The sequence below is a fragment of the Schistocerca serialis genome, chromosome 11 (assembly GCF_023864345.2).
Source record: "Schistocerca serialis cubense isolate TAMUIC-IGC-003099 chromosome 11, iqSchSeri2.2, whole genome shotgun sequence".
NCBI lineage: Eukaryota > Metazoa > Arthropoda > Insecta > Orthoptera > Acrididae > Schistocerca > Schistocerca serialis.
In genome coordinates, this window is record NC_064648.1 from 124,570,767 (window position 1) to 124,598,533 (window position 27,767).

Here is a 27,767-nt window from a genome sequence, read left to right on the forward strand (position 1 = left end):
AAGAGAAGAAAATGATGAAATTTCACAATTTTAAAACAATGCGCATGTTTGTATCTCTTTCCAATCCGGAGAAAAAAAATCGGAGTCCTTAGAACTTGAATGCACCTCGTACTGCCCGAAAATTTGAATATTCTACTAGAGTCTACTTGAGTCTACTGAACTAAAAGAAGAACATAATGTTAAATATGTAATTCCAATCCCAAAGAAAGCAGGTGTTGACAGATGTGAAAATTACCAAACTATCAGTTTAATAAGCCACGGCTGCAAAATACTAACACTAATTCTTTACAGACGAATGGAAAAACTGGTAGAAGCCGTCCTCGGGGAAGATCAGTTTGGATTCTATATAAACATTGGAACCCGTGACGCAATACTGACCCTATGACTTACCTTAGAAAATAGATTAAGGAGAGGCAAACCTATGTTTCTAGCATTTGTAGACAAGATGTTGACAATTTTGTCTGGAATACTCTCAAACTCTGAAGGTGGCAGGGGTAAAATACAGGGAACGAAAGGCTATTTACAATTTGTACAGAAACCAGATGACAGTTATAAGAGTCGAGGGGCATGAAAGGTAAGCAGTGGTTTGGAAAGAAATGAGACAAGGTTGTAGCATATCCCTGATGTTATTCAATCTGTATACTGAGCAAGCAGAAAGAAAAATTCGAGGTAAGAATTAAAATCCATGGAGAAGAAATAAAAACTTTGAGGTTCGCCGATGACACTGTAATTGTGTCAGAGACAGCAAAGGACTTGGAAGAGCAGTTGAACGGAATGGACAGTGTCATGAAAGGAGGATATAAGATGAACATCAACAACAGCAAAACGAGGATAATGGAATGTAGTCGAATTAAATCGGGTGATGCTGTGGGAATTAGATTAGGAAATGAGACACTTAAAGTAGTAAATGAGCTTTGCTATTTGGGGAGCAAAATAACTGATGAAGTAGAGAGGACAAAAAATATAGACTGGCGATGGCAAGGAAAGCGTTTCTGAAGAAGATAAACTTGTTAACATCGAGTATAGATTTAAGCGCCAGGAAGTCGTTTCTGAAAGTATTTGTATGGAGTGTAGCCATGTATGGAAGTGAAACATGGACGATAAATAGTTTAGACAAGAAGAGAATAGAAGCATTCGAAATGTGGTGCTACAGAAGAATGCTGAAGATTAGATGGGTAGATCACATAACGAATGAGGAGGTATTGATATAATTGGAGAGAAGAGAAATTTGTGGCACAACTTGACTAGAAGAAGGGATCGGTTTGTAGGGCATATCCTGAGGCACCAAGGGATCAAGGAGGGCAGCGTGGAGGGTGAAAATAGTAGAGGGAGACCAAGAGATGAATACACTAAGCAGATTCAGAAGGATGTAGGTTGCAGGAGGTACTGGGAGATGAAGAAGCTTGCACAGGATTTAGTAGCGTGGAGAGCTGCGTGAAACCAGTCTCTGGACTGAAGACCAAAACAACAACAATTACAATTATTTAGGATAACGTACAAAAAAAACTACACAAAATTTTAACCTTGTAATTAAAAAATTGTATTTCCGGAAACAGTGGCTGAAATTCAATGATTGTAGTTCAGTAGACTAAGAATATACAGTTTGATGTCCTACAAAAATTTCATATAAATGGCTACAGTGGTTCCTGAAATACAGGGAAGACAAGTCACTAAATTTACACTTTTGGCCATTACAATTGCTACACCACGAAGATGACATGCTACAGATGTCAAATTTAACCGACAGCTTTTCAGAGCATTCACACAACGTTGGCGCCGGTTGCGACACCTACAACGTGCTGACATGAGGAAAGTTTCCAACCGATTTCTCATACACGAACACCAGTTGACCGGCGTTGCCTGGTGAAACGTTGTTGTGATGCCTCGTGTAAGGAGGAGAAATGCGTACCATCACGTTTCCGACTTTGATAAAGGTCGGATTGTAGCCCATCGCGATTACGGTTTATCGTATCGCGAATATGCTGCTCGCGTTGGTCGAGATCAAATGACTGTTAGCAGAATATGGAATCGGTGGGTTCAGGAGGGTAATACGGAACGCCGTGCTGGATCCAAACGGCCTCGTATCACTAGCAGTCGAGGTGACAGGCATCTTATCCGCACGGCTGTAACGGATCGTGCAGCCACGTCTCGATCCCTGAGTCAACAGATGGGGACGTTGGCAAGGAAAGAACTATCTGCACGAACAGTTCGACGACGTTTGCAGCAGCATGGACTATCAGCTCGGAGACTGTGGCTGCAGTTACCCTTGACGTTGCATCACAGACAGGAGCGCCTGCGATGGTGTACTCGACGATGGACCCGGGTGCACGAATGGCAAAACGTCATTTTTTCGGATGAACCCAGGTTCTGTTTACAGCATCATCATGGTCGCATCCGTGTTTGGCGACATCGCGGTGAACGCACATTGGAAGCGTGTATTCATCATCGCCATACTGGCGTATCAGCCGGGGTGATGGTATGGGGGTCCATTGGTTATGCGTCTCGGTCACCTCTTGTTCACATTGACGGCACTTTGAACAGTGGACGTTACATTTCAGGCGTGTTACGACCCGTGGCTCTACCCTTCATTCGATCCCTGCGAAACTCTACATTTCAGCAGGATAATGCAGGGCCGCATGTTGCAGGTCCTGCTCGGGCCTTTCTGGATACAGAAAAAGTTTGACTGCTGCCCTGGCCAGCGCATTCTCCAGATCTCTCACCAATTGAATGCGTGTGGTCAATGGTGGCCGAGCAACTGGCTCGTCACAATACGCCAGTCACTATTCTCGATGAACTGTGGTATCGTGTTGAAGCTGCATGGGCAGCTGTACCTGTACACGCCATCGGAGCTGTGTTTGACTCAATGCCCAGGCGTTTCAAGGCCGTTATTACGGCCAGAGGTGGTTGTTCTGGGTACTGATTTCTCAGGATCTATGCACCCAAATTGCGTGAAAATGTAATCACATGTCAGTTCTAATATAATATATTTGTTCAATGAACACCCGTTTATCATCTGCATTTCTTCTTGGTATAGCAATTTTGAAGGCCAGTAGTGTAACATTATCGGGATAGGGCGCTGCAACCCCCATTAATACGACAAAGACGTCCTTATCAACATCACACTGAGTTTGAACGAGACCGTGTAGTAGGGGAAAGGGAAGCTGGATGTTGCATGTGCGATACTGCAGAAAGACTTGGCAGGAATGTAGCCACTGTACGCCATTGCTGGCAGGGGTGGTCACGGGAATGTACGGTCGCAGGAAGGCCGGGTTTCGAGTGGCCACGTGGCACTGGCTTTACTTGATATAGTGGGAAAGCCGCCGACGTGTTGCACAAAGAATCCAGCAGATAATGTCTGTTGACCGTGGTAATATGAGTGTGCGTCCAGTAGCGGAGACAATCATCTCTGGGGTAAATGTGCCAAAACAAATCAACAGAGGACGAAGTCTGTAGCGTTTGTAGTACGTTAGTAGCTGGGTAATGGATCATCTGCTTTATGTAGTTTTGTAGTAGTAGAAGTACACTACTGACCGTTAAAATTGCTACACCAAGAAGAAATGCAGACGATAAACGGGTATTCATCGGACAAATATACACTCCTGGAAATTGAAATAAAAACACCGTGAATTCATTGTCCCAGGAAGGGGAAAATTTATTGACACATTCCTGGGGTCAGATACATCACATGATCATACTGACAGAACCACAGGCACATAGACACAGGCAACAGAGCATGCACAATGTCGGCACTAGTACAGTGTATATCCACCTTTCGCAGCAATGCAGGCTGCTATTCTCCCATGGAGACGATCGTAGAGATGCTGGATGTAGTCCTGTGGAACGGCTTGCCATGCCATTTCCACCTGGCGCCTCAGTTGGACCAGCGTTCGTGCTGGACGTGCAGACCGCGTGAGACGACGCTTCATCCAGTCCCAAACATGCTCAATGGGGGACAGATCCGGAGATCTTGCTGGCCAGGGTAGTTGACTTACACCTTCTAGAGCACGTTGGATGGCACGGGATACATGCGGACGTGCATTGTCCTCTTGGAACAGCAAGTTCCCTTGCCGGTCTAGGAATGGTAGAACGATGGGTTCGATGACGGTTTGGATGTACCGTGCACTATTCAGTGTCCCCTCGACGATCACCAGTGGTGTACGGACATGTAGGAGATCGCTCCCCACACCATGATGCCGGGTGTTGGCCCTGTGTGCCTCGGTCGTATGCAGTCCTGATTGTGGCGCTCACCTGCACGGCGCCAAACACGCATACGACCATCATTGGCACCAAGGCAGAAGCGACTCTCATCGCTGAAGACGACACGCCTCCATTCGTCCCTCCATTCACGCCTGTCGCGACACCACTGGAGGCGGGCTGCACGATGTTGGGGCGTGAGTGGGAGACGGCCTAACGGTGTGCGGGACCGTAGCCCAGCTTCATGGAGACGGTTGCGAATGGTCCTCGCCGACACCCCAGGAGCAACAGTGTCCCTAATTTGCTGGGAAGTGGCGCTGCGGTCCCCTACGGCACTGTGTAGGATCCTACGGTCTTGGCGTGCATCCGTGCGTCGCTGCGGTCCGGTCCCAGGTCGACGGGCACGTGCACCTTCCGCCGACCACTGGCGACAACATCGATGTACTGTGGAGACCTCACGCCCCACGTGTTGAGCAATTCGGCGGTACGTCCACCCGGCCTCCCGCATGCCCACTATACGCCCTCGCTCAAAGTCCGTCAACTGCACATACGGTTCACGTCCACGCTGTCGCGGCATGCTACCAGTGTTAAAGACTGCGATGGAGCTCCGTATGCCACGGCAAACTGGCTGACACTGACGGCGGCGGTGCACAAATGCTGCGCAGCTAGCGCCATTCGACGGCCAACACCGCGGTTCCTGGTGTGTCCGCTGTGCCGTGCGTGTGATCATTGCTTGTACAGCCCTCTCGCAGTGTCCGGAGCAAGTATGGTGGGTCTGACACACCGGTGTCAAGGTGTTCTTTTTTCCATTTCCAGGAGTGTATTATACTAGAACTTACACGTCATTACAGTTTCACGAAATTTGGGTTCATAGATCCTGAGAAATCAGTGCCCAGAATAACCACCTCTGGCCTTAATAACGGCCTTGAAACGCCTGCGCATTGAGTCAAACAGAGCTTCGATGGCGTGTACAGGTACAGCTGCCCATGCAGCTTCAACACGACACCAAAGTTCATCAAGCGTAGGGACTGGCGTATTGTGACGAGCCAGTTGCTCGGCCACCATTGACCAGACGTTTTCAATTGGTGAGTGATCTGCAGAATGTGCTGGCCAGGGCAGCAGTCGAACTTTTTCTGTATCCAGAAAGGCCCGTGCAGGACCTGCTACATGCGGTCGTGCATTATCCTACTGAAATGTTCGCAGGGATCGAATGAAGGGTAGAGCAACGGGTCGTAACACATCTGAAATGTAACGTCGTCCACTGTTCAAAGTGCCGTCAATGTGAACAAGAGGTGACCGAGACGTATAACCCATGGACCCCTATACCATCACCCCAGCTGATACGCCACTATGGCGATAATGAATACACGCTTCCAATGTGCGTTCACCGCGATGTCGCCAAACACGGATGCCACCATCGTGATGCTGTAAACAGAACGTGGATTCATCCGAAAAAATGACGTTTTGCCATTCGTGCACCCAGGTACATCGTCGAGTACACCATTGCAGGCGCTCCTGTCTGTGATGCAGTGTCAAGGGTAACCGGAGCCACGGTCTCCGAGCTGATAGTCCGTGCTGCTGCAAACGTCGTTCAACTGTTCGTGCAGATGGTTGTTGTCTTGCAAACGTCCCCATCTGTTAGGGATCGAGACGTGGCTGCACGATCCGTTATAGCCATGCGGATAAGATGCCTGTCATCTCGACTGCTAGTGATACGAGGCCGTTGGGATTCAGCACGGCGTTCCGTATTACGCTTCTGAACCCTCCGATTCCATATTCTGCTAACAGTCATTAGATCTCGACCAACGCGAGCAGCAATGTCGCGATACGGTAAACCACAATCGCGATAGGCTACAATCCGACCTTTATCAAAGTCGGAAACGTGATGGTACGCATTTCTCCTCTTTACACGAGTCATCACAACATCGTTTCACCAGGCAACGCTGGTCAACTGCTGTTTGTGTATGAGAAATCGGTTGGAAACTTTCCACATGTCAGCACGTTGCAGGTGTCCCCAACGGCGCCAACCTTGTGTGAATGCTCTGAAAAGCAAATCGTTTGCATATCACAGCATCTTCTTCCTGTCTGTTAAATTTCACGTCTGTAGCACGTCATCTTCGTGGTGTAGCAATTTTAATGGCCAGTAGCGTAATTTTGATTTTTAGCATCACTCCCCTGACAGGTAATCTCCTCACCCGTATGGATACGGCATAAACTGCTGCTTGTGGATCACGGGGCCCCGCATTCGATTCCCGACCGGGTTGGGGATTATCTGTGCCCGGAGCGTGGGTGTTTGTGTTGTCCTCGTCATTTCATCCTCCTCATCATCATTCGCGACAGAGGCTAGATTAGACTGTGTAAAAACTGGACTGCGTAAAAACGTGGACTTCACGGGCAATGATGTCCGCGCAGTTGAGCTTCCCACGAACCGAACATCATCATCATCGTGGCATAAACTTGTACCTGGAGAAGCTAGCGCGGATTTTCGGCTGCCCAATAGAGCATGCTGCGATAATTTACATCACTGTGGCTCGTAAACGTAGCTTCGCCTGTATAGAGCACACGTTGGGAAACAGCACTGTCGTTTCCCAGGCGATGCAGGACGAACCGACAAAAATTCTGTACCGCGTTCGAAGTCACGCCCTCCGACTGCGTGATGTAGTGACGGATGATAAGGCTGCAGATTATGTCGATGCGAGCTAGCGAATGACACTCTTGTGGCTGATCCCATATTCCTTGGTTTGGTGCGTCATGCGGATTTATAAGCGTCGTAGCCAGAACATCTTCATCGTGCGTTCTGCAAGTTGCTGTCTTCATCCTCGACCTCCATATGACGCAAGGGGACCACACCGTGGTTCAGGTCGAAAACAATCTGTTTTCGGTTTTCATCATATTTCGAAAGATTAAGGTTTCATGTAACTACTTTGGGAAGGATTTTGCTGATTTTTTTTTTCGTGCATTTGAAGAGCATTTTCCTATCACGTGTGTTCATGTGCCACGCCCATTTTTCTGTCACCCACTTCTCTGCATATATTTTAGATCTTTATATCCCCTAAATTGCACGTTAGGGATTTTTTTTTTACTCCGGAGTGTGTTGGCTACCCTTGGAATGCAGCGGCCGGTATTCTTTTGTTTCTGCTGTTTGTAAACAACACACGTTCAAACACGCGGTCACTTTTGTTCAAGTGTGATTGCGAGTAGTTGTTACACTTACGTTTGCAGTGCTTGTTCACGTGTGTTTTCTTGTGTTTATTAAAGATGACGAAACGTAAACAAGTTTAGAAAGCTTTCTGTACAAGAGGTTAAGTCGCCCGGCAAGGATGCTTCTAAATGTAATTCTTCAACAAGTGCATCATCAAAGCAGCTCTGACCATTTCGAGAGAGTTACAACGAATTTACTGTAAGTGACAAAGGGTGTAGTAACATTATTATAAATTTGAGAATATTATCAGATGTAATTTCTAAATTTGTACAATGTAGAGAGTGTGGTGAGTCACAGAGTGTCGAAATTTGTGAGAGTGCCAGTGGGAGAAAAGGCCTAGCAATTGCTTAGGATTTAATTTGCACTAAATGCTCAGCTGTGATTTCATTTATGAGTTCTTCAAAACCAGATGCTAGTGGCCCATATGAAATCAATACTAGATCAGTTTATGCCTTTCGATCCATTGGCAAGGGCATGGCTGCAGGGAGAACGTTTTGTTCAGTGATGAACTTACATCAACCACCAAATAAATTTGAAAAACTGACAGCAATATTAGAGAAAGCTGTATGTGAGGTCAGTGAGGAAAGTATGAAACTGGCTGCTAGGGAAGCAGTGGAAGAAAATGATGGATGTTTGGATATTGCGGTTACACGTGATGGAAGTTGGCAGAAAAGAGGAAAAGAGTAGTGACTGCTACTAGTGTGGACACCAGTAAAGTGTTAGATGTGGAGATAATGTCTAAATATTGCAAATGCTGTAAATTCAATGAACATGAAGAACACAACTGTGTGGCTAATTTTAGAGGAACAAGTGGTGGTATGGAAGTTCATGAAGTACAACAAATATTTCATCACTCCATAGAAACAAGAGGTGCACGATACACCAAATATTTGGTTGATGGTGACAGTAAGGCAAATAACAATGTGGTGAAAACTAATCCATATGGAGATGCCATTATTAGCAAAATAGAATGTTTAGGCCATGTTCAAAAACGTTTGGGAACAAGACTAAGAAAACTAACTGTTGATATGATAGGAAAGAAATTAGAAGATGGAAAATTGATGGCCGGACAGGGTCAGTTAACTAAAACTGAAATAGGAAACTTGCAGGTATACTATGGGCAGGCAATTAGGAGAAATAAAAAAAATCTGGAGGCAATAAAGAGAGATGTTTGGGCCACATTCCTCCGTAAGTCCTCTACTGATGATAACCTATGTCATGGATCGTGTCCATCAGGAGAAAATTCGTGGTGCAAATACAATAGGGCTCAGCCCAACTGGAGAATCTTATTCTCACTAACATTCTCTTCCTGCGCTGTTATTACAGCAATTAAACCTATTTTCAGAGACTCGGCTCATCCTGACATTCTAAGGAAATGTCTGCATGGGGAGACACAGAACCCAAATGAATGTTTCAACAGCATAATTTGGAACTGCCTTCCTAAAACTGTATATGTAAGCATGCATACAATGAAACTAGAGTTCATGATGCTGTTATTACATTCAATTGTGTTAATATTGGAAAGTGTTGGGTACTGAAAAAGTTAAGAATTAATCCTGGTGAAAATATGATCACTGGGCTACAATATTGCGATAAAATGAGGATAGCCGATGCAGACAGGTCTGCATCTAATATGACCAAGAAAGCAAGACAAACATCCAGGAAGGTGAAAGAGAAGCTGGAAGACCTGCTAGAGGCCAAAGAAGGGCCATCATATGCAGCACGACAGTTTTAATTAACTGTAAGTAACAAATTTCAAAAGTTTTTTCTTTAAAGTCAATTTCCTGCAACTCAAAATTTTAGTATACATGCCTCATTATATCAGAAACTATCATAGATAAATGGATGAAATTTTCAGAGACTCTGTATAACATAAAAAGCCACCACTGGTACTACATTCATTAATATTCCACCATTAGGAAGTTCACAAAAAATATTATCTGCAGGACAAACTTAATATTATTTGTTAATAAATTTAAAAAAGTATTTCTTAAAAACTATAAAATGGGTAAAGTAGAGTTAGACTCGATTAGCATCATGAAACATAGAGTAAAAGTATTAAGGTCCTGCATGAAATAGCTTTTTCAGAAATGGGTCAAATACTTGCCTAAATTAACATGGGCTAGATGGGCAGGCTGTGGTCCCCTTCAGCTTCCTTTAAGCAACAGTGACCTAATAAGAAGGCCGGAGTGACCGAGCGGTTCTAAGCGCTACAGTGTGGAACCGCGCGACCGCTATGGTCGCAGGTTGGAATCCTGCCTCGGGCATGGATGTGTGTGATGTCCTTAGGTTAGTCAGGTTTAAGTAGTTCTAAGTTCTAGGGGACTGATGACCTCAGAATTAAATCCCATAGTGCTCAGAGCCATTTGAACCATTTTTGACATAATAATTTGAGCAAACTGCCTAGCGACGATCAAGTTGGACATCCCTGCATGCCGTACCGTTTTGACAGCATTTCTCTCACGTTCACTGAACAAAAGAAGCATGTCTACCTTCTCCTCATTGGTGTACATGTTGGGAATTTTGAAGCAGAAATGACCGGCCGCTAAACGACACAGCTCCTGCTAGTTCTGCAGTGCGAACAAGTAGACAGTCGAAAGGCTTGGTACAGCATGTTTACAACACGGTGGTCGATTCCGGTCGACTTGCCTTTCAGTTTTAGAATGTTTCTCACATTCCGTGGCGGAGAGTTTCGCCGTCAAAATTAACAAGTTTCATATCGCTGTACTTATCTTTTCAAGCGCTTTCGGATATCGTTAAGAAAGCATATCATGTTATGTAAAAAAATCACTCTTGCTTCACTATCTCGATCGATACAGGAGTTAAAAATCACTCTTGCTTCACTATCTCGATCGATACAGGAGTTAAAACTCTTTATCACATAACAAAAGTACGTGCCTCCTTAGCGTATCATCATTTGCAGGAAACCGTTTCGATACCTGAAATAAAAGGGCTGTTATGTCTGACCTGACTAACAATGTACGTATTGTGATAAAAAACTGAGAAAAAGCTTCCTTTTGATTCTATAGAAAATACGAACGACATTTCTCATTTACCGAAGCAACTGTCCACCAAGTTTCCGCTTCGGAATATTGTGGGAACAATCAGGACAATATTTTCGTCTTTGCTTTTATCTTTCCCACTGGTTTTGAAAAACTTGCTTCCCCTTCTAACAGCCGTGTACCGCAAGAACGGAAGGTTCCAAATGATTGGAAAAGAGCACAGCTAGTTCCAGTTTTCAAGAAGGGTCGTCGAGCAGATGCGCAAAACTATAGACCTATGACATCGATCTGTTGTAGAATTTTAGAAAATGTTTTTTGCTCACGTATTATGTCATTTCTGGAAACCCAGAATCTACTCTGTAGGAATCAACATGGATTCCGGGAAGAGCGATCGTGTGAGACCCAACTTGCTTTATTTGTTCGTGAGACCCAGAAAATATTAGTTACAGGCTCCCAGACAGATGCCATTTTCCTCGACTTCCGGAAGGCGTTCGATACAGTTCCGCACTGTCGCCTGATAAACAAAGTAAGAGCCTACGGGATATCAGACCAGCTGTGTGGCTGGATTAAAGCGTTTTTAGAAAACAGAACACAGCATGTTGTTCTCGATGGAGAGACGTCTACAGACGTTAAAGTAAACTCTGGCGTGCCACAGGGGAGTGTTATGGGACCATTGCTTTTCACAATATATATAAATGACCTAGTAGATAGCGTCGGCTTTTCGCGGATGATGCTTTAGTATACAGAGAAGTTGCAGCATTAGAAAATTGCAGCGAAATGCAGGAAGATCTGCAGCGGATAGGCACTTGGTGCAGGGAGTGGCAACTGACCCTTAACATAGACAAATGTAATGTATTGCGAGTACATAGAAAGCAGGACCCTTTATCGTATGATTATATGATAGCGTAACAAACACTGGTAGCAGTTACTTCTGTAAAATATCTGGGAGTATGCGTGCGGAACGATTTGAAGTGGAATGATCATATAAAATTAATTGTTGGTAAGGCGGGTACCGGGTTGAGATTCATTGGGAGAGTCCTTAGAAAATGTAGTCCATCAACAAAGGAGGTGGCTTACAAAACACTCGTTCGACTTATACTCGAGTATTGCTCATCAGTGTGGGATCCGTACCAGATCGGTTTGACGGAGGAGATAGAGAAGATCCAAAGGAGAGCGGCGCGTTTCGTCACAGGGTTATTTGGTAAGCGTGATACCGTTACCGGGGATGTTTAGCAAACTGAAGTGGCAGACTCTGCAAGAGAGGCGCTGTGCATCGCGGTGTAGCTCGCTGTCCAGGTTTCGAGAGGGTGCGTTTCTGGATGAGGTATCGAATATATTGCTTCCCCCTACTTATACCTCCCGAGGAGACCACGAATGTAAAATTAGAGAGATTCGAGAGTGCACGGAGGCTTTCCGGCGGTCGTTCTTCCCGCGAACCGTACGCGACTGGAACAGGAAAGGGAGGTAATGACAGTGGCACGTAAAGTGCCCTCCGCCACACACCGTTCGGTGGCTTGCGGAGTATAAATGTAGATGTAGATGCAGATTCTGAGCTGGGAAGAGAACGAGGTGGATAGCTGTTCCAGTGTTTATTGTTACTTTTTTTTTTTTAATTTCAGATATCGTGACAAAGAGATAGGCCCCAGAACTCTGTGGGTCACATACAGCTCCTAAGACAGCGATACAAACTGATGCCTTTCTCGCGCGTCACATCTTAAAGAATACAATTTGTTCCTCTGCACTTTTATGAAATAACATTCACATCTATACCTACCGAGCGAGGTGGCGCAGTGGTTAGCACACTGGACTCGCATTCGGAAGGACGAGGGTCCTATCCCGCGTCCGGCGATCTTGATTTAGGTTTTCCATGATTTCGCTAAAACGCTTCAGACAAATGACGGGATGGTTCCTTTGAAGGGGCACGGCGGACATCTTTCCCCATCCTTCCCTAACCTGATGGGACCGATGATCACGCTGTTTGGTCCCATCCCCCTGATCAACCAACCAATTTACATCTGTCGTCACCAGACCTTTGTGAAGTACAGGGCAGGGAGAGTGGTGCTTACTACTGTACCACTTATTCCCGCTACATTCATGAAAGGAATGCTAGAAGAGTGCTTAAGGGGAGGTTTACTATCTTTTGTTGATGTAGAGGCACTTATCACGAGGGGTAAGATAGATACTGCTTACAGGAAAATTAAAGAGCCCTCTGGAGAAAAGAGAACCACTTGTATGAATATCAAGGACTCAGATGGAAACCCAGTTCTAAGCACAGAAGAGAAATCGGAAAAGTGGAAGGAGTATATAGAGGGTCCATACAAGGGCGATGTAATTGAGGACAATATTAGACAGGAAGAGGATGTAGATGAAGATGAAATGGGGCTATGATACTGCGTGAACAGTTTGACAGAGCACTGAAAGACCTAAGTCGAAACAAGGCCCCAGGAGTAGACAATATTCCATCAGAACTACTGACAGCCTTGGGAGAGCCAGGCCTAACAAAACTCTACCATCTAGCGAGCAAGATGTATGAGACAGGCGAAATACCCTCAGACCTCAAGAAGATTATAATAATTCCAATCCGAAAGAAAGCAGGTGTTGACAGATGTGAAAATTACCGAACTATCAGTTTAATAAGCCACAGCTGCAAAATACTAACACGAATTCTTTACAGACGAATGGAAAAACTAGTAGAAGCCGACCTCGGGGAAGATCAGTTTGGATTCCGTAGAAATACTGGAACACGTGAGGCAATATTGACCTTACGACTTATCTTAGAAGAAAGATTAAGGAAAGCCAAACCTACGTTTCTAGCATTTGTAGACTTAGAGAAAGCTTTTGACAATGTTGACTGGAATACTCTCTTTCAAATTCTGTAGGTGGCAGGGGTAAAACACAGGGCGCGATAGGCTATTTACAATTTGTACGGAAACCAGATGGAAGTTATAAGAGTCGAGGGACATGAAAGGGAAGCAGTGGTTGGGAAGGGAGTAAGACAGGGTTGTAGCCTCTCCCTGATGTTGTTCAATCTGTATATTGAGCAAGCAGTAAAGGAAACAAAAGAAAAATTCGGAGTAGGTATTAAAATCCATGGAGAAGAAATAAAAACTTTGAGATTCGCCGATGACATTGTAATTCTGTCAGAGACAGCAAAGGACTTGGAAGAGCAATTGAATGGAATGGACAGTGCCTTGAAAGGAGGATATAAGATGAACATCAACAAAAGCAAAACGAGGATAATGGAATGTAGTCGAATTAAGTCGGGTGATGCTGAGGGAATTAGATTAGGAAATGAGACACTTAAAGTAGTAAAGGAGTTTTGCTATTTGGGGAGCAAAATAACTGATGATGGTCGAAGTAGAGAGGATATAAAATGTAGACTGGCAATGGCAAGGAAAGCGTTTCTGAAGAAGAGAAATTTGTTAACATCGAGTATAGATTTATGTGTCAGGAAGTCATTTCTGAAAGTATTTGTATGGAGTGTAGCCATGTATGGAAGTGCAACATGGACGATAAATAGTTTGGACAAGAAGAGAATAGAAGCTTTCGAAATGTGGTGCTACAGAAGAATGTTGAAGATTAGATGGGTAGATCACATAAGTAATGAGGAAGTATTGAATAGGATTGGAGAGAAGAGAAATTTGTGGCACAACTTGACTAGTAGAAGGGACCGGATGGTAGGACATGTTCTGAGGCATCAAGGGATCACCAATTTAGTATTGGAGGGCAGCGTGGAGGGTAAAAATCGTAGAGGGAGACCAAGTGATGAATACACTAAGCAGATTCAGAAGGATGTAGGTTGCAGTAGGTACTGGCAGATGAAGAACCTTGCACAGGGTAGAGTAGCATGGAGAGCTGCATCAAACTGAAGACCACAACAACATCTTTTGGTTCAAAAAATCGATTTTTTAAATTGCATTTTTGGATCGATAAAAGTGTTTAGAATCCACCCGTGAAACGGTTTTCCCGAATACGGAACGGAAATGTTGGCTATTCGCGGTTGAACAAATTAATGCACCTGTCTGAAATCGGCCTTTTTCATGCACCAGTTTTTTTTTTTCTTTCGGAGGGCGAATTATTGTACCGGTGCTTGAGAGGAAACACGCAAAATTCGAATATAACTTTGAACGCCTGTGTTTGGAACTTAGCTCCCAAACATTTGCATTCTGGTGCGAAGACTGTGGAGATTGCGACTTTTCTGGCAGTGAGCAGCTTCAACGAAGGGTATTCAGCAATTCTGAAGACCGTGACAACGATGGACGCCACCCTGGGACTCTATTCGACGCAGTTCGCCAAGCATTCGGACGACCACCGGATTCGAGCGGCCGAGAACCGCTTGTCACCGGCCGTACGTACGGCTCTGGAGAGCGCAGGATGGCCCAGATGGAGGAAGGACTAGTTTGTAGACCCGGAATAGCAGATTGAACGTATGTTGCGTAATATTGCATTTATATGTAGTCAAAACTTCAAACGCGTTTTTCTCGAAATGACTTTCTTTTTATCGCGCAGTATGGTAACTTCAAATCTACTGAACCGATTGGCATGATTCTTTGTTTCCGACGAAGCTAACTAAATTGTTTAGGAGTTGTACCACTTTTACTCCGGTCCATCAACTATAAATATTTTTACTTGCCGACAAAGTCGAAATATCGATGAAAAAAAAACTTTTTTTTTTTTCAAATCGCCGCCATTTCGTTTCCTATGGCCCAAATAACTTAAGCGAGGTACAACTCCTAAAGAATCTTATACACTTAGGTAACGTCGACTCAATTTTGATTTCAGACGAGCCGGCTGACCTGTGACATACCGCGCGTGGAGGTCTACATCGAAATTTTGTTTCGTTCCGACAGCACTTCCACCTTTGCTCTTCGACATATCCGGCCGAAAAAATTCTAGTTTGTAGAGGAAATATCAATAAACATATTGACCAAACTTGACATTTATATCTGTAACACATCCCGAGAAAGAAATTCTCAAAGAACATGCTTTTTACGGGCCAAAGATAGTAAACCTCCCCTTAAGCGCGTCTGTGCAAAGCGTAGTTACTGCATTATTGTACTCGGGATCGCTACGGGAGAGTTACGTAAGGGGTTGTAGTATACCTTCACATTCATAATCTTAGTCTGTTCTTAGAAACTTCCTGAGAAGATTTCCGCAGGATTCTTTGCGTGTATTTTCAAGAGTTCTTTCAGCATCTCCGTGACTCTCTCCTATGAGTCAAACAAACCTGCGATCATTAGTGCTGCCCTTGTCTTCTGCCCAGAAGTGCTCTCATTAATAAACGGTCACAACGCCCACATAGAACTAGGGACAGAAAGGTGGCTGAAACCAGACGTAAAGAGTATTGAAATTCTAAACTCAGATTGGAATGTATACCCCAGAGACAGGCTGGACAGTGAAGGGGGAGGCGTGTGTCTAGCGATAAGAGGTGCAATAGTATCGAAGGAAATTGACGGAGATCCGAAATGTGAAATAATTTGGGTGAAGGTCACGGTTAAAGCAGGCTCAGACATGGTAATTGTATGTCTCTATAGGCCCCCTGGCTCAGAAGTTGTTGTGGCTGAGCACCTGAAGGATAATTTGGAAAATATTTCGAGTAGATTTCCCCACCATGTTATAGTTCTGGGTGGAGATTTTAATTTGCCGGATATATACTGGGAGACTCAAACGTTCATAACGGGTGGCAGGGACAAAGAATCCAGTGAATTTTTTTTTTTAAGTGCTTTATCTGAAAACTACCTTGAGCAGTTAAACAGAGGACCGACTCGTGGCGGTAATATATTAGACCTTCTGGTGACAAACAGACCCGAACTATTTGAAACAGTTAACGCAGAACAGGGAATCAGCGATCGTAAAGCGGTTACTGCATCGATGATTTCAGCCGTAAATAGAAATATTGAAAAAGGTAGGAAGATTTTTCTGTTTAGGAAAAGTGACAGAAAGCAGATTTCAGAGTACCTGATGGCTCAACACAAAAGTTTTGTCTCAAGTACAAATGGTGTTGATGATCAGTGGACAAAGTTCAAAACAATCGTACAATTTGTGTTGGATGAGTATGTGCCAAGCAAGATCGTAAGAGATGGAAAAGAGCCACCGTGGTACAACAACCGAGTTAGAAAACTGCTGCGGAAGCAAAGGGAACTTCACAGCAAACATAAACATAGCCAAAGCCTTGCAGACAAACGAAAATTACGCGAAGCGAAATGTAGTGTGAGGAGGGCCATGCGAGAGGCGTTCAATGAATTCGAAAGTAAAGTTCTATGTACTGACTTGGCAGAAAATCCTAAAAAAATTTGGTCTTATGTCAAAGCGGTAGGTGGATCAAAACAAAGTGTCCAGACACTCTGTGACCAAAATGGTACTGAAACAGAGGATGACAGACTGACGGCCGAAATACAAAATGTCTTTTTCCAAAGCTGTTTCACAGAGGAAGACTGCACTGTAGTTCCTTCTCTAGATTGTCGCACAGATGACAAAATGGTAGATATCGAAATAGACGACAGAGGGATAGAGAAACAATTAAAATCGCTCAAAAGAGGAAAGGCAGCTGGACCTGATGGGATACCAGACCGATTTTACAGAGTACGCGAAGGAACTTGCCCCCCTTCTTGCAGCGGTGTACCGTAGGTCTCTAGAAGAGTGTAGTGTTCCCAAGGATTGGAAAAGGGCACAGGTCATCCCCGTTTTCAAGAGGGGACGTCCAACAGATGTGCAGAACTATAGACCTATATCTCCAACGTCGCACAGTTGTAGAATTTTGGAACACGTATTATGTTCGAGTAGAATGACTTTTCTGGAGACTAGAAATCTACGCTTGGTTTCGAAAAAGACGATCGTGTGAAACCCAGCTCGCGCTATTCGTCCACGAGACTCAGAGGGCCATAGATACGGGTTTCCAGGTAGATGCCGTGTTTCTTGACTTCCGCAAGGCGTTCGATACAGTTCCCCACAGTCGTTTAACGGACAAAGTAAGAGCATATGGACTATCAGACCAATTGTGTGATTGGATTGAAGAGTTCGTAGATAACAGAACGCAGCATGTCCTTCTCAATGGAGAGAAGTCTTCCGAAGTAAGAGTGATTTCAGGTGTGCTGCAGGGGAGTGTCGTAGGACCGTTGCTATTCACAATATACATAAATGACCTTGTGGATGACGTCGGAAGTTCACCGAGGCTTTATGCGGATGATGCCGTGGTATATCGAGAGGTTGTAACTATGGAAAATTGTACTGAAATGCAGGAGGATCTGCAGCGAATTGACGCATGGTGCAGGGAATGGCAATTGGATCTCAATGTAGACAAGTGTAATGTGCTGAGAATACATACAAAGAAAGATCCCTTATCATTTAGCTACAATATAGCAGGTCAGCAACTGGAAGCAGTTAATTCCATAAATTATCTGGGAGTACGCATTAGGAGTGATTTAAAATGGAATGATCATATAAAGTTGATCGTCAGTAAAGCAGATGCCAGACTGAGATTCATTGGAAGAATCCTAAGGAAATCCAATCCGAAAACAAAGGAAGTAGGTTACAGTACGCTTGTTCGCCCACTGCTCGAATACTGCTCAGCAGTGTGGGATCTGTACCACATAGGGTTGATAGAAGAGATAGAGAAGATCCAACGGAGAGCAGCGCGCTTCGTTACAGGATCATTTATTAATTGCGAAAGTGTTACGGAGATGATAGATAAACTCCAGTGGAAGACTCTGCAGGAGAGACGCTCAGTAGCTCGGTACGGGCTTTTGTTGAAGTTTCGAGAACATACCTTCACCGAGGAGTCAGTATATTGCTCCCTCCTACGTATATCTCACGAAGAGACCGTGAGGATAAAATCAGAGAGATTAGAGCCCACACAGAGGCATACCGACAATCCTTGTTTCCACGAACAATACGAGACTGGAATAGAAGGGAGAACCGATAGAGGTACTCAAGGTACCCTCCGCCACACACCGTCAGGTGGCTTGCGGAGTATGGATGCAGATGTAGATGTATACGTTCCACGTCCTCCTTGTGCTGTCTGGTATGGATACCACACAGTTGAGCAATATCCTAATATGGGTCATTCGAGTGATTTGTAACAGTCTCGTTTTATAGACTGATTCCGTTTCCGTAGTATAATACTAATAAACCGAAGTCTGATTCCAACAGCTTCACTCGTACTGTGGTCGTAGGATACTTTGTTTTATGAAGCGGACAGTTTAACATTTCTACACATATAAACCAATTTAGTTGTCTCCGCACCTCTTTGATGTCTGCCTCTACGTCACACTTCTGCGGCTACACACGCATCAGTTCAGCTGCCGACCGACCGACCGGCCGACCGACCGACTGACTGACCAACGGACGGACAGACAGACCGACCAACCAACCGACAGACAGACCGACCGACCGACCGACAAATTTCGTGTCAGCCTAGATGTGATTGCACTCAGCGATTACCGAGCTGCGCTGTTGTATCGTAAGTTCAAATGTTCAAACGTGTGTGAAATCTTATGGGACTTAACTGCTAAGGTCATCAGCCCCTAAGCTTACGCACTACTTAACCTAAATTGTCCTGAAGACAATCAGACACACACCCATGCCCGAGGGAGGACTCGAACCTCCGCTGGGACCAGCCGCACAGTCCATGACTGCAGGGCCTGAGACCTCTCGGCTAATCCCGCGCGGCGTATCGTAAGTACGATGAGATTGTGTCATAGTACAACCCGCTTGATTTTACACAGAAAGAAGAACAGCGGCTTGCCTTGTTTGTTTTAGAAGAAGTAAAGCCATAAAGCCGGCTGGTGTGGCCGTGCGGTTCTAGGAGCTTCAGTCTCGAACCGCCTGACCGCTACGGCTGGCTGGCTCTGAGCACTATGGGACTTAACATCTATGGTCATCAGTCCCCTAGAACTTAGAACTACTTAAACCTAACTAACCTAAGGACATCACACAACACCCAGCCATCACGAGGCAGAGAAAATCCCTGACCCCGCCGGGAATCGAACCCGGGAACCCCGGCGTGGGAAGCGAGAAAGCGACCGCACGACCACGAGATGCTGGCTGACCGCTACGGTCGCAGGTTCGAATCCTGCCTCGGGCATGCATGTGTGTGATGTCCTTAGGTTAGTTAGGTTTAAGTAGTTATAATTTCTAGGGGACTGCTGACCTCAGATGTTAAGTCCCGTAGTGCTCAGAACCATTTGAACCAAAGCCATAAAATGCTGAGAGCTGTGGCCAAAGAAGTGCGTAATCCTCTGTTACATAGGGATCTAGGAGCCGATGATTTTCGTAATTGTCTAATACTGGGTGAATCGTGCGTTTCGAAGCTGTTGAACATCATCATTCTTAACTAAATACAGTCCTGAGAGACGCTGTAAGCTGCAAGAAAAGACTGTTAGCTACATTACAGTTTACAGCCATTGGCAGAAATTAAGAGGGCCACCCATTCAGTGCTGTTCTACCCACATAATTACTATCTAAAATAATCAATGAAACCTGCAACGTGATTTGTAGTTGCCTGAGGAAACGTATCATGATGAAGCAAAATAAATAGAACAAAGGACGTTCAGGTAAACTTCATTAACTTATTTGTGTATGAAGCATCAAAGATGGCTCTGTAATTTTAGGAAACTCATTTCAGATTAGAAGAAGAAAGACAGGAAATGATGGCGATTGAACGTCATCTAATAAATACAGCAACAGCAACATAGGAAATAAAGCATTTGGCAACTATCAGAACTGTGAAAAAAAGTCCAACACTTTGATCTTTATAGGAGAAGATGTGATATTTTTCTTTTAAAAAAAGCAGCAAGCAAGTGTATTTTATACCTAACTGTCCACTGACATTCTGTATTTCGGTTTTTAGGTTTTACTACCGATATGTACTGAGAACGTAATTTAAGATCTAATTTGTCTGTATTTCTGTTTTTAGAATCTTGTGCCTCATTTCTTGCATCTTTGTTGCTATACTCCTCGCACAAGTCCCACAAAGATATTCAGTCTTTAAATATCTTTAAATTTCCCCGAAAATCTGTCATTAAAGTTTCGTCTGCCTGGCACTCTGCCATGCATATTACACTGAAACGCTAAAGAAACCTGTATAGGCGCGCGTATTCAAATAAAGAGATATGTAAACAGGCAGGATACGCCGCTGCAGTCGACAACGCCTGTATAAGACTACAAGTGTCTGGCGCAGTTGCTGCATCGGTTACTGCTGCTACAACGCCAGGTTATCAAGATTTAAGTGAGTTTGAACGTGTTGTTATAGTCGGCGCACGAGCGATACGACACAGCATCTCCGAGATAGCGATGAAGTGGGCATTTTCCCGTACGAACATGTCACGATATCAGGAATCTGGTAAAACATCGAATCTCCCACATCGCTGCGTCCGCAGAAAGATCGCGCAAGAATGGGACCAACGACGACTGAAAGAGAATCGTTCAACGTGACAGAAGTGCAAACCTTACGCAAAATGCTGCACATTTCAATGCTGGGCCACCAATGAGTGTCACGTATGCGAATCATTAAACGAACCATCATCAATAAGGGCTTGCGGAGCCGATGATGAATGCACGATACAGAGCTTTGCGCCTAGCCTGGGCCCGTCAACACCAACACTGGAGTGTTGATGACTGGAAACAAAATGGTTCAAATGGCTCTGAGTACTGCCAGGAAAGTCGCAATCTCCACAGCCTTCGCACCAGAATGCAAATGATGGGGGGGGGGGGGGGCTAACTTCCAAACACAGGCGTTCAAACTTTCATTTGAATTTTGCGTGTTTCCTCCCAAGCACCGGTACAATAATTCGTCCTCCAAAAGGAAAAAAAACTGGTGCATGAAAAAGGCCGATTTCAGACAGGTGCATCTTTTTGTTCAACCGCGAATAACAAACATTTCAGTTCCGTATTCGGAAAAACCGTTTCAGGGGTGGATTCTAAACACTTTTATGGATCAAAAAATGCAATTAAAAAAAATCGATTTTTTTGAACCAAAAGATATTTGTTGTTGTTGTTGTGGTCTTCAGTCCACAGACTGGTTTGATGCAGCTCTCCATGCCACTCTATCCTGTGAAAGCTTCTTCATCTCCCAGTACCTACTGCAGTTACATCCTTCTGAATCTGCTTAGTGTGTTCGTCTCTTGGTCTCCCTCTACGATTTTTACCCTCCACGCTGCCCTCCAATACTAAATTGGTGATCCCTTGATGCCACAGAATATGCCCTACCAACCGATCCCTTCTTCTAGTCAAGTTGTGCCACAAACTCCTCCCCAATTCTATTCAATACCTCCTCATTAGTTATGTGATCTACCCATCCAATCTTCAGCATTCTTCTGTAGTACCACATTTCGAAAGCCTCTATTCTCTTCCTGTCTAAACTATTTATCGTCCATGTTTCACTTCCATACATGGCTACACGCCATACAAATACTTTCAGAAACGACTTCCTGACTCTTAAATCTATACTCGATGTTAACAAATTTCTCTTGTTCAGAAACGCTTTCCTTGCCTATGGCAGTCTACGTTTTACATTCTGAAGTCATCAGTCCCCTAGAACTTAGAATTACTTAAACCTAACTAACCTAAGGACATCATACACATCCATGCCCGAGGCAGGAATCGAACCTGTGACCGTAGCGGTCGCGCGGTTCCAGACAGTGCCGCCTAGAACCGCTCGGCCATTCTGGCCGGCGACTGGAAATATGTTGCCTGGTCGGACGAGTCTCATTTCAAATTCTATCGAATGGATGGACGTGTACTGGTATGGGGAGAACCTCATGAGTCCATGAAACCTGTATCTCAATAGGGGACTGTTCGAGCTGGTGGAGGCTCTGTAATGGTGTGGGGCGGGTGCAGCTGGAGTGATGTGGGACCCCTGATACGGCTCTGACAGGTGACACGTACAGAAGCATCCTGTCTGATTATCTGCCTTCATTCATGTCTATTGTGCATTCCTGCGCACTTGGGAAATTCCACCAGGACAATGCGACAGCCGACACGTCCAGAATTTGCTAGAGTGTCACCAGGAACACTCTCCTGAGTTTCAACACTTCCGCTGGCAACCAATCTTCCCAGAATGAGATTTTCACTCTACAGCGAAGTGTGCGCCGATATGAAACTTCCTGGCAGATTAAAACTGTGTGCCGGACCGAGACTCGAACTCGGGACCTTTGCCTTTCGCGGGCAAGTGCTCTACCATCTGAGCTACCCAAGCACGACTCACGCCCCGTTCTCACAGCCTCACTTCTGCCAGTATCTCGTCTCCTACCTTCCAAACTTTACAGAAGCTCTCCTGCGAACCTTGCAGAACTAGCACTCCTGAAAGAAAGGTAGAGCACTTGCCCTAGAAAGGCAAAGGTCCCGAGTTTCGGTCCGGCACACAGTTTTAATCTGCCAGGAAGTTTCATATCAGCGCACACTCCGCTGCAGAGTGAAAATATCATTCTGGAAACATCCCCTAGGCTGTGGCTAAGCTATGTCTCCGCAGTATACTTTCTTCCAGGAGTGCTAGTTCTAGAGGGTTCGCAGAAGAGCTTCTGTAGTTTGGAAGGTAGGAGACGAGGTAATGGCAGAAGTAAAGCTGTGAAGACGGGGCGTGAGTCGTGCTTGGATAGCTCAGTTGTTAGAGCACTTGCCCACGAAAGGCAAAGGTCCCGAGTTCGAGTCTCGGTCCGGCACACAGTTTTAATCTGCCACGAAGTTTCAACCTTCCGAGACATGAACATTATTAAGGGTATCTGGGATGCCTTGCAACATTCTGTCAGACGAGATCTCCACCCCCTCCTAATTTCACAGATTTATGGACAGACATACAGGACTTACGATTTCAGTTCCCTCCTACACTACTTGAGACATTAGTCGAGTCCATGTTACGTCGTGCTTTGCGGCAGTTCTGCATACTCGGGGAGGGGGGAGGGGGGGCTCTACATGATATTAGGCACGTGTGCCGGTTTCTTAGGCTCTTCAGTGTAGAACAGCATTTAATTCCGTACACAGTGACAAAAGAACAACTCCTATTAAGCGTTTGGCACCACAGCACTTCATACGATTTATCGGATTGCGTTTTGGCGGTGGTGGTGGTGGGGGGGGGGGGGGGGGGGGGGGGAGGAAGAGGGAGTAGGCTGTCGCGTGGTTCTCCCCGACCGACATAAAGACAAGAAAAGTTGTTCGGTCGGTTGGCAAAGCCGCGCGGGATTAGCCGAGCGGTCTGAGGCGCTGCAGTCATGGACTGTGCGGCTGGTCCCGGCGGAGGTTCGAGACCTCCCTCGGGCATGGGTGCGTGTTTCCAGAATGAGATTTTCACTCTGCAGCGGAGTGTGCGCTGATATGAAACTCCCTGGCAGATTAAAACTGTGTGCCGGACCGAGACTCGAACTCGGGATCTTTGCCTTTCGTGGGCAAGTGTTCTACCAACTGAGATATCCAAGCACGACTTACGATCCGTCCTCACAGCTTCACTTCTGCCAGTACCTCGTCTCCTACCTTCTCATTCTGGAAACATTGCCCAGGCTGTGGCTAAGCCATGTCTCCGCAGTATCCTTTCTTTCAGGAGTGCTAGTTCTGCAAGGTTCGCGGGAGAGCTCAGCTGTGAGGACGAAGCGTGAGTCGTCCTTGGGTAGCTCAGTTGGCAGAGCACTTGCCCGCGAAAGGCAAAGGTCTCGAGTTCGAGCCTCGATCCGCCACACAGTTTTAATCTGCCAGGAAGTTTCATGGGTGTGTGTGTTTGTCCTTAGGATAATTTAGGTTAAGTAGTGTGTAAGCTTAGGGACTGATGACCTTAGCAATTGTCCCATGAGATTTCACACACATTTGAACATTTTTTTCGGTTGGCAAAAGCCCCTACAAAAATGGTTCATACGGCTCTGAGCACTATGGGACTAAACCTCTGACATCATCAGTCCCCTAGACTTAGAACTACTTAAACCTAACTAACCTAAGGATATCACACACATCTATGCCCGAGGCAGGATTCAAACCTGCGACCGTAGCAGTCACACGGTTCCGGATGGAAGCGCCTAGAACCGCTCGGCCACACCGGCCGGCACAAGTCCCTACACACATCGAATTTGTCTGGCTCAACTGCACAGACTGTACTCACCGCAGTCGAATGCGTGCCGGCCTTGAGAGACGCAAGCTGGCGGCTGTCCCCTCTCTCACGCGCAGCGTCCGACCTCTGCTGGCGCCCTCTGGCTACTAATAGGCCACGTAGCCACGCCGCCGCCGCCGCCGTCCCACGTGATCGAGCCGCTGTGACGTAGGCCGCGTGACGTCAGCTGGCTCCTTATCGCTATACACTCGTATTAAGATGTCCCCGGCCGAGTTGGCTGTCGGTATTTCAACGCTCGTCTCACGAACTACCGAAGTGATTTTGATGCGATTTTCTACATCTACATCTACATCTATACTCCGCGAGCCACCTTACGGTGTGTGGCGGAGGGTACTTATTGTACCACTATCTGATCCCCCCTTCCCTGTTCCATTCACGAATTGTGCGTGGGAAGAACGACTGCTTGTAAGTCTCCGTATTTGCTCTAATTTCTCGGATCTTTTCGTTGTGATCATTACGCGAGATATATGTGGGCGGTAGTAATATGTTGCCCATCTCTTCCCGGAATGTGCTCTCTCGTAATTTCGATAATAAACCTCTCCGTATTGCGTAACGCCTTTCTTGAAGTGTCCGCCACTGGAGCTTGTTCAGCATCTCCGTAACGCTCTCGCGCTGACTAAATGTCCCCATGACGAATCGCGCTGCTTTTCGCTGGATCATGTCTACCTCTTCTATTAATCCAACCTGGTAAGGGTCCCATACTGATGAGCAATACTCAAGAATCGGACGAACAAGCGTTTTGTAAGCTACTTCTTTCGTCGATGAGTCACATTTTCTTAGAATTCTTCCTATGAATCTCAACCTGGCGCCTACTTTTCCCACTATTTGTTTTATGTGATCATTCCACTTCAGATCGCTCCGGATAGTAACTCCTAAGTATTTTATGGTCGTTACCGCTTCCAATGATTTACCACCTATGGCATAATCGTACTGGAATGGATTTCTGCCCCTATGTATGCGCATTATATTTCACTGGTACACGCCGGCTGGAGTAGCCGTGCGGTTCTAGGCGCTGCAGTCTGGAGCCGAGCGCCCACTACTGTCGCAGGTTCGAATCCTGCCTCGGGCATGGATGTGTGTGAAGTCCTTAGCTTACTTAGGTTTAAGTAGTTCTAAGTTCTAGGCGACTGATGACCTCAGAAATTAAGTCCCATAGTGTTCAGAGCCATTTGAACCATTTTTTTCACTAGTACACACACCAACAAAACCTTTGCATCACCCCGATATGTCGTCCTCGTGTGTTCAGGCCCGTATAAATGCCTACGGGGGGTAGGACAAGTCGGGGCATTTGCCCCGGGTGGCAATTTCAGGGGTTGCCAAATTCATATTTTTGAAGAAAGCAAACTTTCTTTCACAAAGCGCCTAGTGTCCACTGCAAATTGGTCGATCCATTATTCTTTGTTGTAGTTGTTGTTGTGGTATTCAGTCCTGAGACTGGTTTGATGCAGTTCTCCACGCTACTCTATCCTCTGCAATCTCCCAGTACCTACTGCAACCTACATACTTCTGAATCTGCTTGGTATATTCCTCTCTTGGTCCTCCTCTACGACTTTTACCCTCCACGCTGCCCTCCAATACTAAATTGGTGATCCCTTGACGCTTTAGAAAATGTCCTACCAACCGATCCCTTCTTCTAGTCATGTTGTCCCACAAATTCCTCCCCAATTCTATTCAGTATCTCCTCATTAGTTATGTGATCTACCCATCTAATCTTCAGCATTCTTTTGAAGCACCATATTTCGAAAGCTTCTATTCTCTTCTTGTCTAAACTATTTATCGTTCATGTTTCACTTCCATACATGGCTACACTCCATACAAATACTTTCAGAAAGGACTTCCTGACTCTTAAATCTATACTCGATGTTAACAAATTTCTCTTCTTCAGAAACGCTTTCCTTGCCATTGCCAGTCTACATTTTATATCCTCTCTACTTCGACCATCATCAGTTATTTTGCTCCCCAAATAGCAAAACTCCTTTACTACTTTAAGTGTCTCATTTCCTAATCTAATTCCCTCAACATCGCCCGACTTAATTCGACTACATTCCATTATTTTCGCGTTGCTTTTCTTGATGATCACCTTATATCCTCGTTTCAAGACACTGTCCATCCCGTTCAGCTGTTCTTCCAGGTTCTTTGCTGTCTCTGACAGAATTACAATGTCATCGGCGAACCTCAAAGTTTTTATTTCTTCTCCATGGATTTTAATACCTACTCCGAATTTTTCTTTTGTCTCCTGTGCTGACTTCCACTCAGTTTTTATTCAATGGTCAGTACTACGAACCGAGTGATGGAGTTACAGTGGGAAGCCCGTTGTCGCCTATGGTGGCCAATTTGTTTATGGAGGACTTTGAGGAACGTGCATTGGAGTCAGCGACCTTCAAACCTGCTTGTTTTTTCAGATATGTAGACGATATTTCTGTTGTTTGGCCTCATGGTAGTGAGAATTTAAACCGGTTTTTGGAACACCTGAATTCAATACACCCGAATATTCATTTCACTATGGAGGTGGTAAAGAATGGATGCCTTCCCTTCCTTGATGTGTTGGTCAGAAGGAAATCTGATGGTACGTTGGGACAATCTGTTTATAGAAAGCCCACCCACACTGACTTGTATCTGCGAGCTGATAGTTGTCACCATCCAGCTCAGCGTGAAGGAGTACTTTGTACTTTGGTTCACAGGGCCCACGTTATCTCAGACCCTGAAAATTTGGCAGCTGAACTATCACATCTCGAAGTCACCTTTTGTCAGAATGGTTATAGTGAGAGGCAGATCAAACGTGCGTTGCGCTATCAGCCCTCTGTGCAATGGGTGAGTGACGATAGCAACGAAGCGGCACCCAAGTCTACGGCCTTTTTGGCTTACGCAGGAAGCATTTCCAGCAGGATTGGCCGTATGATGTGAAATGTGTTTTCCGACCACCTTCTAAGATTAAGGCCCTGTTGGCGTCCGTAAAAGATGATCTTGGTTTACGTAAGGCTGATGTCTATCGTACTCCTTGAAGCTGTGGCATGTCATATGTTGGTAGACGATCAGGACCGTGGAAGACCGGTGTATTGAACATAAGCGTCACACACGCTTACAACAGCTGAGGAAATCCGCTGTTGTAGAACATTGCCTTGACACCGGTCATCTTACGGAATACAACAACACGGAGATTCTGGCTTGCACGTCCAGCTATTGGGACAGTGTTATTAAGGAAGATGTTGAAATCAAACTGTCAAGCAACCTTATAAACAGGATATGCTGCTTGGAATCCGGCTCAAAAAACAGAGGGACAGAA

General features: G+C 45.3%; 1 protein-coding gene across 1 annotated transcript in view; it reads right to left on the reverse strand.

Annotated features, from left to right (window-relative positions):
• The window catches only part of LOC126427057 (uncharacterized), a 93,041-nt gene extending 68,476 nt beyond the window's left edge, over positions 1-24,565 (reverse strand). The window contains exon 1 of the mRNA XM_050089236.1: positions 24,476-24,565. The gene's annotated coding sequence lies outside the window, so the exon portion shown is untranslated. The remainder of the gene's footprint in view (positions 1-24,475) is intronic.
• Positions 24,566-27,767: the final 3,202 nt, after the last annotated feature.